Consider the following 13,275-nt stretch of genomic DNA (forward strand, 5'->3'; position numbering starts at 1 on the left):
TTCCTCGTGCGCCGGGGGCGGGCCGAGGGAGCGCCGCGGGGCCGCCTCTTCGCAGCCTTCCTCCTGTGCCCGCCGGACCAGCGAGCAGCCCCCGCCCCACGACACTAACTACCCGGAGGGGCCCACGGTGAGGCTGCTGCTGCTGGGCGAGCTCGCCCCCCCCCTTTCCTGGCCGGATCCGAGTTAGCTTTTTCCAGCGCTCTCGCCAGAGCTCGCCTGGCGAGGGAAGCGGCAGTGCCGGCGGGGCAGGAGCCCCCTCGGAGGGCCACCCGCTGGCGTCATGGGTCGCCCTCCCTTGGCGCGGCGCGTCCGGAGATTCGGGCATTGGCGCAGAAGTGGCGGAAGTTCCCGGCGGTGCCGCAGCTGAGCCAGGGCTGGAGCTCCGCCGACGTCCAGGGGCCCGCAAATGGCCATCCAGAGAGCGGCAGGTGACGGAGGCCGTGGCGGGGGGCCCGGCCTCAGCGTGGGCATGCGGGAGGCCGCTGGGGTCGCCGTAGGAGCCTTTCTTCTTATGGTCGACACATGGCTACCGATGCTGATGCTGTTATTTTTACTTTGAATATATATTGCCCTTTTCTTCTTTTTTACAACAGTATGACGCTTATTCCGATTAAATGTGTTTAGCATCAGGGTTGCAGAAACAAACTCCCAATTTATTCCTGTAATCATGATGGTGCCATGGTTTGTGAGTTCAAAATGAAACTACACAAGCTCAGAATATTTCTTTTCTTTTTTAAATCCGGGTTGGCAAATAGGTTTTTGCTTTTGCTCTATAGGCAGAGTATACGCTTTTTTAAATAAATAAACCTAAACTGTATTGCAATTTTGTTATATATGTTAGTGTAACACTTATTACTAGAGATCTACCAGACCGATTTTGCTCATTTTTTAAGAACTGAAACTTGAGCAGTGTAGATGTGCAGAAAATTTTGAAAGTTCATAAAAGTTCAAAGCTGGAGCTTTAATAGCCCAACAGTACGTTTCTGCACCCTGGCCAGGAGCCTGAGGCCGTGGGGGAACTACAGCTCCCATGCAGAGAGAAAACACAAAGGCAGGGTCGGAGGGAGGGCCTTGGGCTTTGTGAGTCAGGTCTGCTCTTGGAGTGGTCGTATTGGCTGCAGGGATGGTGGTGGAGGTGGTGGCAAACACTCTTGAGGAGGAGGAGGAGGAGGAGGAGGAGGAGGAAAAGAAGTGGGCCTAGGGAAACCCAGGTTTTAAAATGTGGGGGAAGAGGGAAGGAGGTGGGAATGACTGACTTGCCTGGAATGATTTCCTTCATCTTGGACACACTGATGAATACTTTCTAGGACAGTCTTCCCCAACCGGGTGCCATCCAGACATTTTGGACTATAACTCCTGGCATTCCTGACCATTGGCCATGCTGGTTGGGAGTGATGGGAATTGAAGTCCAAAACATCTGGAGGGCACCAGGTTGGGGAAGGTGGCTCTAGAGAGGAGCAGTCAAGTCTGTGGGGAGTATCTTTAGCAGTGGGAAGAGAATTGGGTATACTTGAGCAGGTTCTCAAGGAGCCAGGGCTCATCACTTTAAATTTCACATTGTTATCAGCCACTTTTTACACCAGCTAACAATATAGCTTTTGCATGCTTGAATTTTGAACGTTAGCAACGTTCTTTTGGAACTGCACATTTTTCCTGGAACGGCACATTTTGTACATGGTTGGGCATTAAAAAAAACAAGCCCTGACAGCATCAGAGAACAGGTCCACCGTTTCCAGGAGATCTGGTGACTGAGCAGTGACAAGGCCTGGGCACCGTGTCTTCTAAGACTTGGTGTCTGAGAAATTTGTATACCAAGTCTACTCCTCTGTTGTTTCTCAGTAGGTAGACCTGGTATCTGAAAAATGTAGAAACCACCCACAGTAGAAACCCTCAATTCTTTCCCTGACTCCTTTCACCCTTATAATGGCCCTTGGGCCAATGGCCATTATAGGGGTGAAAGGCATGGTTAATATTGGGTGGGGGTGTGACCTGCACAGCTTGCAGTCCACTCCTCAGCTCTGCTCTGTAGGCAATACACAACAGATGCAGCTTCACACAATAACCTTTGTTGTTTATTCGTTCAGTCGCTTCCGACTTTGTGACTTCATGGACGAGCCCATGCCAGAGCCTTCTGTCGGCAGTCGCCACCCCCAGCTCCCCCAAGGTCAAGTCCGTCACCTCCAGAATATCATCCATCCATCTTGCCCTTGGTCAGCCCCTCTTCCTTTTGCCTTCCACTTTCCCTAGCATCAGCATCTTCTCCAGGGTCTCCTGTCTTCTCATTATGTGGCCAAGGTACTTCAGTTTTGCCTTTAATATCATTCCCTCAAGTGAGCAGTCTGGCTTTATTTCCTGGAGGATGGACTGGTTTGATCTTCTTGCAGTCCAAGGCACTCTCAGAATTTTCCTCCAGCACCACAGTTCAAAAGCATCAATCTTCCTTCGCTCAGCCTTCCTTGTGGTCCAGCTCTCGCAGCCATAGGTTACTACGGGGAATACCATTGCTTTAACTATGCGGACCTTTGTTGTCAGTGTGATGACTCTGCTGTTCACTATTTTATCAAGATTTGTCATTGCTGTCCTCCCAAGAAGTAAACGTCTTCTGATTTCCTAGCTGCAGTCAGCGTCTGCAGTAATCTTTGCGCCTAGAAAGACAAAGTCTGTCACTGCCTCCAGATTTTCTCCCTCTATTTGCCAGTTATCAGTCAAGCTGGTTGCCATAATCTTGGTTTTTTTGAGGTTTAACTGCAACCCACCTTTTGCACTTTCTTTTTTCACCTTCCTCACCAATAACCTTTGCAACAGGATTATTTATTACTATAACGTGCAAAAACATTAACACCCGAGGAGCTGTGTGGTACACTGTGTCAGCTCCAAAAACTGCACTAAGAGAGAGATGGGGAGATGCTCCACTTGGGTATCCTCCAAGAGCTAAACATGGCAGGTTCTCTTAAAGCTATATACACACGCAGACAACCCCCCTCTAGCCCTTAATAACTTGCACTGCTGCTACAATCAACTTCACAGCCCCATCTGCATTTCTCTAACACGCAAACAATAACAATATCGTATAACAATACTGGTCTACACTGCAGAGTTGTTGTACCCTACTGTAACTAGGGTAGAAAGAAAGAAACCTGGGGATCTGGAGATTCTGGCTCATGGGTGGGGGGCAACTGCAATCCCTTGCCCCTTCCTGAGGATACCCATGGGTTCTTCCAGACAGAGGGCTTCTGGAGCTACCAATCAAAAGGCATTGTGCACCTACGCCTTTTCCTCTTTAGCAGACTTTTTTCTGATAAGAAAAAAGATGGAAGATGTGGTGGGAAAAACAGGAGGAATATAGACATGGAAGACAACAATGTCTGGACCCCTAGTAACTTTCCATGCTTGAGGCACAGGGATTTCAGGATAAAAGCCTCATTTGGAAGCAATATGATATCTAGCTATATATAGAACTATGGTGGAACAATTCCCAGCGGGTCTCAAAGGACTCGGTTCAGTCCTGCACTTCTGCTGAACCAGTAATGGTAAATTCTACAATGCAGACTCGTATGTTGCTACTGTAATCCCCTTTTAATGTGTCTTATCTGAAACATTTTGAAGCCTGACGGTATCATCTTCTAGACCTTTGCAGCAAGAAAGCTTTCCAGTCCCTCCCTGACTGAGCAGATTTCAACAGCTCTCTATCTTTCCTTGGGGAGGAAACTTCCCACACATTTTATTGGCACAATAATTTCACAGCTAGGATCCAGGACAATCTGTTTGCAGCAAACCAGCTCTCTGCTAGACATCAAGTTAACCTGATGTAGTATTGTAAAGAGAATTACTACTGACTAGATCCCAGCAGTATTTTAATGTGAAAGAGCAATAAAAAGAGCAAAGAGAAAAAATTATGAGAGGAAACCTGTCATTAAAGCCCACCCTCAGAACAGAACCTGAGCAATTATGGTCCAATTAAGTCCTGTTCGCCATTTGCCTGAACACAGGAGGGCAAAACTGTAGGGGACAGGGTTGTGCATGCAACCCCCAATGCCACCGCATGCGAGGGCTCCTTTTGACATGATCACGTGTTTAGTGTTTTCAACTTAACATGCTTAGAGGCCGTCTGTGCAAGCAAGCACTGTGATAAGGCCAAGTTTCCAGCGCATAGAGGTTTCTAAGCAACTTCAGCCAAACACACTTAGGGTGCATTTCCCATGGAATGCTGGGAGTTGGAAGACTTTTTTCTGTCTGAACATGCATAGGATTGCTCCCTGAGGATGCAATCCTATACCCACTTACCTGGAAGTAAGCCCAATTGAATGCAGTGGGATTTACTTCTGAGTAATAGACATATATGGGCTAGCACTGCTAGAAACCCTTTTCAGGCCTTCATGCTCAATATACAAAGGTCTCAAGAATTGCCCTCATGTGCGTCCCTGCCTCTACAGTTTTAGCCCATGCTCCTGAACAGGGCTTTAATCAAGGAGAAATTCACCAGTACCGCTACACAGGAAGCAAATAAAAGCAGAACGCACAAGAAGGTAACTTCTAATTAAAGTTGTAGAAGGCCTTTGCTGAATGTGACTTACATCTGAGTAAACATTATAGAAGGATCTTTGCTATGGGTACTGGCAATGCCAGATAATATATTAAGTACCCATGTGGAACCACCATTTTGGTTCCAGCTAACCAAGGAAAAACAATGCCTGAGCAACGTAATCCTTTCTCCCTAGCCATTTATTCCAACATACAGCATTACATTGGGATAGATAGGCCTCCTACGGAATCAAATGGAGTTGGTTTCTGTATGGGTCTAACTGAGACTGACTGGTGTAACGTCTGCCCTCTCTTCAAGTTTCTTGTTTCTCTAGCTCAGCTCTGTAGGTCACTCCCAGGTTGGCTAGTTCTTGCTGAGTCTTCTGCAGCTAGATTCTCTTTTGTAACTGCTGATCCAGCAGTAAAGTCTTTTATTTCCAGCTGACTGGATTTGACCTTTCCTCCAGTGAGTCCGGCTGGGCTGTACTTTCACCTCAGATTGAGCAGATTGACCTGCCTGGATGTTTTCTTCCAAAATAAGAGATGGTACGTCTGGTCTGCTTGGATCTTTTGTGAGCATCTCAGCACCTTATTTCATGATGACATCCCTGTCCTACTGCTGTGACCAATTGTTATGTGGGTACCACAAGGAATTTGGGAGCAAGAGACTGTTTCACATTGATAACAGATATTTATTTACAGTTGTATGCAAAGTTATCCATGTTTACCAACTGCTTCTTTCATTTAGCTGCTGACAGGTCTTGGCATTTCAAGCCAGTCCAGGCATAGTTGCATTGAGAGCCAGTTAATGAGGAGGCAATCAGAGAGTCCTTCTAAAATGTGGCAGAAATAGCTTGAAGAACACACATTTGCAACATTCTAAGGCTGCTGCTTCCAGGGTGGTATATCCCATTCTGCTCCTACAGTGAATATACATTCAAACTCCTACCACACTTAGGGTGCCATTCTATGCATGTTTAGACAGAGAAAAGGCCTACAACTCCCAGCATTCCCCAGCCACGCTGGCTGGGGAATGCTGGGAGTTGTAGGCCTTTTCTCTGTCTAAACATGCATAGAATGGTGTCCTTAGATGGCTATATCTGCCTTCACCTTCTAATATTATTCTTTACAATGATATGTACCATTTATAGAACACTTTGAAGCATTCAGAGCATTTTATTTATTTATTTATTTATTACATTTATACCCTGCCTTTTTTCCTCCTCAAGGAACACGATTTTGCATGCATTATCTTAGTAATCCTTAAAACAGCCTTATAAGGTAGGTCAGTATTATTATTCCCACGTCACAGATGGGTTAACAATGATGCTGACAAAGAGAATAAAGCCAGCAACCTTTGCAGTAAATGTGGGACCAGTCTGGGTCAGATTTTCTTACAATTTGTTTCTTGAACATTCAGCTGGTTGCCAGTCATCCCCATTTTCCCTATTTCTCAAAAGAATGGCTTCTTTATGAGAGATGACAAAAACAGCGCTGGCATAATCCCATCAACAGAGACACCCAAACCCAGAAACACCAACAGGCATTCCTGTATCTTACAGCAGCCTTGGTACTGTATACAGCTGAGGCTGTCTTTGCATGTTAGTTGCTGCAATTCTGACAGAAGGAATCTTTGCTTTCCTGATCCCACATAGGTTGCTGCAGATGTGAGTCTGTTGGACTGAGGTGTGTGGATGTGTATAAGAGATGTGTTTCTGAATTGCCAGTACATAGAAGACTCTACACCCATCTGCAGAACCATTTAAAGTGACATAATGTGTGTTTATCACTGTTTTTGTGTGCAGCCGCCATGTTTTCCTTGTGCTTCTGGTGTGTCAATATCATACTTTCCAAGCAATCAGGCTGCAATGTTTTGTACATGTAATGTGGTAACCCAAGCGGGTGCACTGACACCTGGAACATTGATTTGCCCCATCCAAGATTTTAAAAACAGCAGATTTTTAAATCTGTGACATTCCTGCTTCTGTTTTAAAGAATGAGGGGCCGCTTTCAGAGCAGGAAATGTCCTAGTTAAAAAGTCAGTGGAGGCTGGTGACCCCCCCCCCCATTGATAGTGCTTCAGTCGCCACCCATCTGCTCAGGTCTGGCCCCCCCAAGATTCCACCTGGTGGGTTTTTCAAGATCACTATTACCCTCTGTGGTGAAACGCCTCTTTATGCCATAGGTAAACCTGTATGAGGGTCAAGAAGCAACAGCAAGAACTGGACATGGAACAACCGATTGGTTCAAAATTGGGAAAGGAGTACGACAAGGCTGCATATTGTCGCCCTGCTTATTTAATTTATATGCAGAGTACATCATGAGAAACGCCGGGTTGGATGAATCACAGGTTGGAATTAAGATTGCTGGGAGAATTATCAACAACCTCAGATATGCAGATGATACCACCCTAATGGCAGAAAGCGAAGAGGATCTAAAGAGCCTCTTGTTGAGGGTGAAAATGGAGAGTGCAAAAGCTGGTTTGAAACAACATTAAAAAAACGAGGATCATGGCATCTGGCCCCATCACTTCCTGGCATATAGAAGGGGAAGAAATGGAAGCGGTGACAGATTTTATTTTCTTGGGCTCCAAGATCACCGCAGACGGTGACTGTAGCCATGAAATTAAAAGACGCTTGCTCCTTGGGAGGAAAGCTATGGCCAACCTAGACAGCATAGTAAGGAGCAGAGACATCACCTTGCTGACAAAGGTTCGTATAATCAAAGCTATGGTTTTCTCAGTAGTAACCTATGGCTGTGAGAGCTGGACTATAAGGAAGGCTGAGCGCCGAAGAATTGATGCTTTCGAACTGTGGTGCTGGAGAAGACTCTTAGGAGTCCCCTGGACTGCAAGGAGGTCAAATCAGTCAATCCTAAAGGAAATCAACCCTGACTGCTCATTGGAAGGGCAGATACTGAAGCTGAAGCTCAAATATTTTGGCCACCTAATGCGAAGAGAAAAGTCACTGGAAAAGACCCTGATGCTGGGAAAGATTGAAGGCAAAAGGAGAAGGGGACAGCAGAGGATGAGATGGCTAGATAGCATCACCGATGCAATGAATATGGACTTGAGCACACTCCAGGGGAGAGCGGAGGACAGGAAGGCCTGGCATGCTATGGTCCATGGGGTCACGAAGAGTCAGACACGACTTAACGACTGAACAACAACAACAACTCATTCATTCATTCATTCATTACATTTATATCCCACCCTTTTTCCTCATTTAAGGAACCCAAGGTAACATACATAGTCCTCCGCCTTCTCCATTTTATCCTCACAACAACAACCCTGTGAGGTGGGTTGAGCTGAAAGTCTGTGACTGGCCCAAAGTCACCCAAGCGAGCTTCCATGGCCCAGTGGGGACTAAAACCCAGATCTCCTGACTCCCAGGCCAACACTCTAGCCAATACACCACACTGGCTCAGGTTATAAAATTTTTATTAGGTTTTTCAAATAATAAAAATGAACAACAAACAAGTAACTGTAGGCCTTTGATTACTTTAGATTTAACATTGTCATAAAAACTACGAGATTACAGGCAAGGAATTGTATATATTTCAGATGCTCTATTCTTTTAAAGTAGCATTAATTGCTATTCATCTAATTCAAATGCTTTGAAGTTTTAATTTCTAATTTGGAATCTGTTCATGCTCAAAGGTTATTGTCCCTCAACCTGACTTTCCAGGTGGGGCTAATGCCATGGAATCAGCCATCTCAGTCAGATACACTATCGTCACTCAGTGGCCTTCTGGGAGAGAAAGGCATTGGAGTGATGTGTACCCAGAAAGTCCCAGACATAAAATTTTCAGGAAGCCCCTGGGCTAGTATAAGGAAAGCAGGAGGCGTCTGGTAAGAGCACATGATGCAACCCTTTTGTTGGGGAAGGAGGAAAGACTAGCTTGCTTGGAACTTTGGCTCAAGTAAGAAGAGGACAAAGTGGATTCATCATGAGCCCCATCATGATACAGCCTATGGACATGAATCAAAAGAAAAAGATCTCTGTAACAAGTTTGTGCTTCCCCAGTTGCAATTTTAAGGCTCAATCCATGCTGGCTGAGGCATGCTGGGAGTTGTAGGCCTTTTTCCTGTCGTCTAAATATGTATAGGATTGTGCCCTTAATGTATGTTAGAAGAAGGAATAAAAGGATGTGTTTATTTCATCTTTTATTTTTCTTTGCTCAGACACTATGAGAAAACTATTTTTCTTTCTCTTATAGCCATTGGCATTTCTTCTACATATTGAATAAAAGTTCAACCTTTAAAAATGTCAGTGTGCTTGGTTTTGTGATCTTTCTCCTATCCATTCATTGCCATCTCGAGCTACATTTTCCAGAATAAAAGGAAGAAAGGAAATCCTTTGGGGATATAGATTTGCCAAGCCCAGCTGGACTCCCAAAACTTGATTTCTGCCCAGGGTAAATCAGGGGAGAAGGCAAGGAGTGCATCTAAAGATCTAGGGTGTCTGTACATGAGTCATGTATTGCATGCTCATGATTGGCCACTCACGGAAGTTTGTGGGTCCTTTACATGACGTTGTCAACTTCCAGGACATCTCCCACCCCTTTTCCCATTTATCCTACTTTCAAAAAGATTGGAGATAAGATGGAATATTTTTAAAAATGGGATATTGGCAGTGTGAAATGCTGGCATCTGAACTTGCCAAGGAAGGACTTTCCTCAATTCAAACCACATATCTACCATGTAAATACTTAAGCTCATTTCTCAATCAGAGGGAGAAGAGGGTAAAATGCCTCCCTGCAACGAAGGGAGACAGATCTGATCCCCCACCCCACCAAGCTCAGTATCAATGTCCTCTCTTGTTTCAGAGCACCCCATTAAGTTCAATGGGACTTACTCCCAAGTAAACGTGCCGAGGGTTGCAGAATTACAGTGTGCTTTCACTCAGAAGTAAGTCATGGCTTTCCTGGGGGCTGCGAGGAAACAGTACAGCACAAGTTAAGTGATGAAAGCAAGCCTACCCCCCTGCCCCACCCCTTTGCACACATGCCAGGGAGGGAGGTGTTTCTTCTAGGCAGACCACATACCTGCTATGTAAAGGAGCCCCTCCTAATCCCACAAAGAAACCAAAAGCAGAAAACCCCGTTAAAGATGCGAGTTTTTTTGCAGAGGTTTTGCTAATGCAGAGACACCCCTACTGTGGACTAAAGTAGTCTTAGGGTGTCTCTACATTAAGCAACAACCCCCCCCCCCGCATCCTTTCTGGGGTTTCTGCTTTTGCTTTCTTTGTGGGATTCTTTACATCGCAGACACGTGGTTTGCATAGAGGAAGTGCCTCCCCCCTGGAATGTGTGCAGAGAAGCGGAGCGGGGGAGTCTTGCTTCCTTCGCTTAACTTGTGCTGTACTGTTTCCTCGCAGCCCTAGGCACACTTACTTGGGAGTAAGCCCCGTTGAAGTCAATGGGACTTACTTCTGTGTAGACATAAGAGCATGCTGTAAGCTTGCAACTTTCAGCACACTTGCTTGGGAGTAAGCCCCACTGAACTTAATGGGGCTCTCTGAATCAAGACAGGACGTTGATTCTGAGCTTGATGGGGTGGGGGATCAGATCTGTCTCTCTTTGTTGCAGGGAGGCATTTTACTCTCTTCTCCCTCCGATCGGCAAACACATGGTTTGACCTGAGGAAAGTCCTTCCTCGGCAAGTTCATGGCACTAAGCCTGCATTACATACTTCTGAAAGGGTGCCATTAACTATTATTACTAGTTTATCTCTGATCTTTTTGAAAGTACAATAAAGGGGAAAATGTGTGTGAGGCATCCTGGAGGTTGAGGTCATGTAAAGGATCCGCAGACTTCCCGTGAGTGACCAATCACGAGCATGCAATAAACTGCTAGTGTAGAGACACCTGTACATTTCAGCTGCCAGATGGGCTTAGCCAGTGGATCCCATCTGTCCTCTAGTGGTGGTGCCAGACAGAAGCAGTTTAGGGTAGAATCCTATGTGTGTTTAGACAGAAAAAAGTCCTACAACTCCAAGCATACCCCAGCCAACCACACTGACTGGGGAATTCTGGGAGTTGTAGGACTTTTTAAATGTCTAAACATATATAGGATAGCGCCCTTTGCTTAGCTTAATTTAAGTGTGTGCGTGTGTGCACATAAGCACACATGTGTGAGGGAATGGGCAGAATTGTTCTCACTGAAGTAGTAACTTGAGACCTTCACCTGCCTGGAATTTCCCATATAGGTAGAATGGTGAACATATAAATCTCTTTCTATTGCACCCTTAAACAATCCTTTAAACAGTAACTGTCAGTAAATGACAGCTTGGCTGCTACAGAAGCCAGGAAGCTGTCCCCCCACCCCCTTCCTCTGTGGTGTAAATCCTTGAGTGGGGGAAAGTTGCCTTGTCTTGCCTCTGATGCCCATGACCTCTAGTGGTGGTGCCAGACAAAAGCAGTTTAGGGTAGAATCCTATGTGTGTTTAGACAGAAAAAAGTCCTACAAAAGTCCTACGACCAGAGCGAGCAAACAGGAGTTGGCCAGGGGAGTTCGGCAGGGGAGGTCAAGGGGGAGGCCCTGAACATTTTTTTTTCATTTTTTTCATTTTTCATTTTTATTTTCATTTTTTTATTTTTTAACTAACTTTTTTTTCATTTATTTGTCTTGTAACACACACTTCCACATCAGTGGGACTCTGCTTTTAACCTCTTCTGAGTAGAGGAGCAGGCACAGGCTAGTCTAGAACAATCACAAAGCTAGACACAAAAAGGGAAACGGGGCTATGGAAGGACAAGACTCTCCAGTGGTGGTGACCTGCAAGGTGTGTGCCATGTTTGTTTTCTTGCCTGAGAACAACATGGCCTACACCTGCAACAAGTGCAAGTTGATCACGCTGCTGGAGGAAAAAGTAAGTGGACTGGAGCGGCGACTGTCAACCCTCCGGGGAATAAGAGAACACGAAGAGTTCTTGGACAGAATGGGGGAACTACAGCAGCAAAGGGCAGACCAGAAGCTTGAAGAGCAACAGCAAGATGAGGCAGAAGTGGGAAATGCTGAGGAGAAGAAAAATGGAGTAGAGGATACTCCTTGGAAAAGGGTGACAGGATAAGAAGAACTAGACACCACTTTACACCAGTGGAAGCAGTGGAGCTGTGGAACCGATTCCAGGTACTTGCGGATGAGACTGGAGGACAACCTGCAGAGGAAGAATCACAGGGGAACCTGCATGAGAGTGAGCAAGAGGCTGAAGGTCAGTCAAACAGAGGCGATGAAACCCAGGCCTACAAGAAGAAGAAGAGAAGAGTGGTAGTAGTGGGAGACGCCTTGCTGCATGGGGTCGAGACTCAAGTATGTCGCAAAGACCCGTGGACTCGCCAGGTATGTTGTCTCCCGGGAGGACGGATGAGAGATGTGACTGAAAGGTTGCCTGCACTCATAAAGCCCACTGACAGGTATCCCTTTCTTCTCATCCATGTGGGAACAAATGATACCGCCAAGCGGAGCTACGAAGAAGTCATGTCAGACTTTGAAGCTTTGGGAAGGAAACTCAAGAACTTTGGGGCCCAGGTAGTTTTCTCATCCATACTTCCAGTAGTTAGAAGAGGGATAGAAAGGGAACGAAAAATACTCCGGGTGAATGACTGGCTACGAAGGTGGTGCCGACGAGAGAGATTTGGATTCTGGGACCATGGGCTATACTTCCTGGAAGATGGGCTGTTGGCAAGGGACGGGTTGCACCTCACAAAGGATGGGAAGAATGTGTTTGGCCACAGCATGAAGAACTTCATCAGGAGGGCTTTAAACTGAATCCTATGGGGAAGGGAGATGTAAAGTTGGGGGTAACAATGGACGTAGATGCATGCACTGCAACGGAGAGAACAGCTCTGATAGCGCCCAATAATAGTCTTCAGACACATGTAGGAAGAAAGCCAGACTATGAAGCAAATGGTCTTCGATGTCTATATACTAATGCCCAGAGTATGGGAAACAAACAGAACGAACTTGAACTCTTAATACAGGAGGGAAATTATGAGTTGATAGGTGTAACTGAGACTTGGTGGGATGACTCTCATGACTGGAATACAGCAATGGAAGGATATAACTTGTTCAAAAAGAACAGGAGGAACAGAAAGAGAGGTGGGGTTGCACTGTATATGAAAAATACATATCTCTGCACAGAAATACAGGAGGATGAGCTTGGTAGCCCCATCGAGAGCATCTGGATCAAAATAAATGGAGCAAAGAATAAAAGGAACCTGGTGGTCGGAGTCTACTACCAGCCACCCAATCAAGGAGAAGTCGAGGATGAAAATTTTGAATAGCCAATGTTTTAAGGAAGCATGATGTAGTAGTAATGGGGGACGTCAATTTCCCCAATATTTTTTGGGAGACAAATTCTGCAAAACATGGCCCCTCCAGGAAATTCCTGACTTGTGTGGCGGATAACGTCCTCCTACAGAAAGTAGAGGAAGGAACTAGAGGATCGGCTATCCTTGACTTGATCCTAACCAACAGAGATGACTTAGTGGATACAGTAGCAGTTACAGAAACTCTGGGGGAAAGCGACCATGTTGTACTTGAGTTCTTGGTTCTAAGGGAAGCAAAAGCCGAGCGTAGTCAAACGGACTCAAAGAGTGCTTATCAATGGGACCTTCTCAAAGTGGGGAGAGGTAACGAGTGGGGTACCACAGGGCTCAGTCCTGGGCCCAGTGCTCTTCAACGTTTTTATTAATGACTTGGAGGAGGAGGTGCAAGGAATGCTGATAAAATTTGCAGATGACACAAAATTGG

At 45.8% G+C, this 13,275-nt stretch overlaps 1 protein-coding gene across 3 annotated transcripts in view; it reads left to right on the forward strand.

Annotated features, from left to right (window-relative positions):
• The first annotated feature begins 13 nt into the window (after positions 1-13).
• PEX5 (peroxisomal biogenesis factor 5) overlaps positions 14-13,275 on the forward strand; it is a 41,340-nt gene continuing 28,078 nt past the window's right edge. The window contains exon 1 of one of the 3 annotated variants that reach the window (XM_084835239.1): positions 14-428. The gene's annotated coding sequence lies outside the window, so the exon portion shown is untranslated. The remainder of the gene's footprint in view (positions 429-13,275) is intronic. The other 2 variants (XM_084835243.1, XM_084835246.1) reach the window with 2 other exon arrangements.

The sequence above is a fragment of the Heloderma suspectum genome, chromosome 2 (genome assembly GCF_057233095.1).
Source record: "Heloderma suspectum isolate Gila_16-S chromosome 2, 16-S_ref, whole genome shotgun sequence".
NCBI classification, from domain to species: Eukaryota; Metazoa; Chordata; class Lepidosauria; order Squamata; family Helodermatidae; genus Heloderma; species Heloderma suspectum.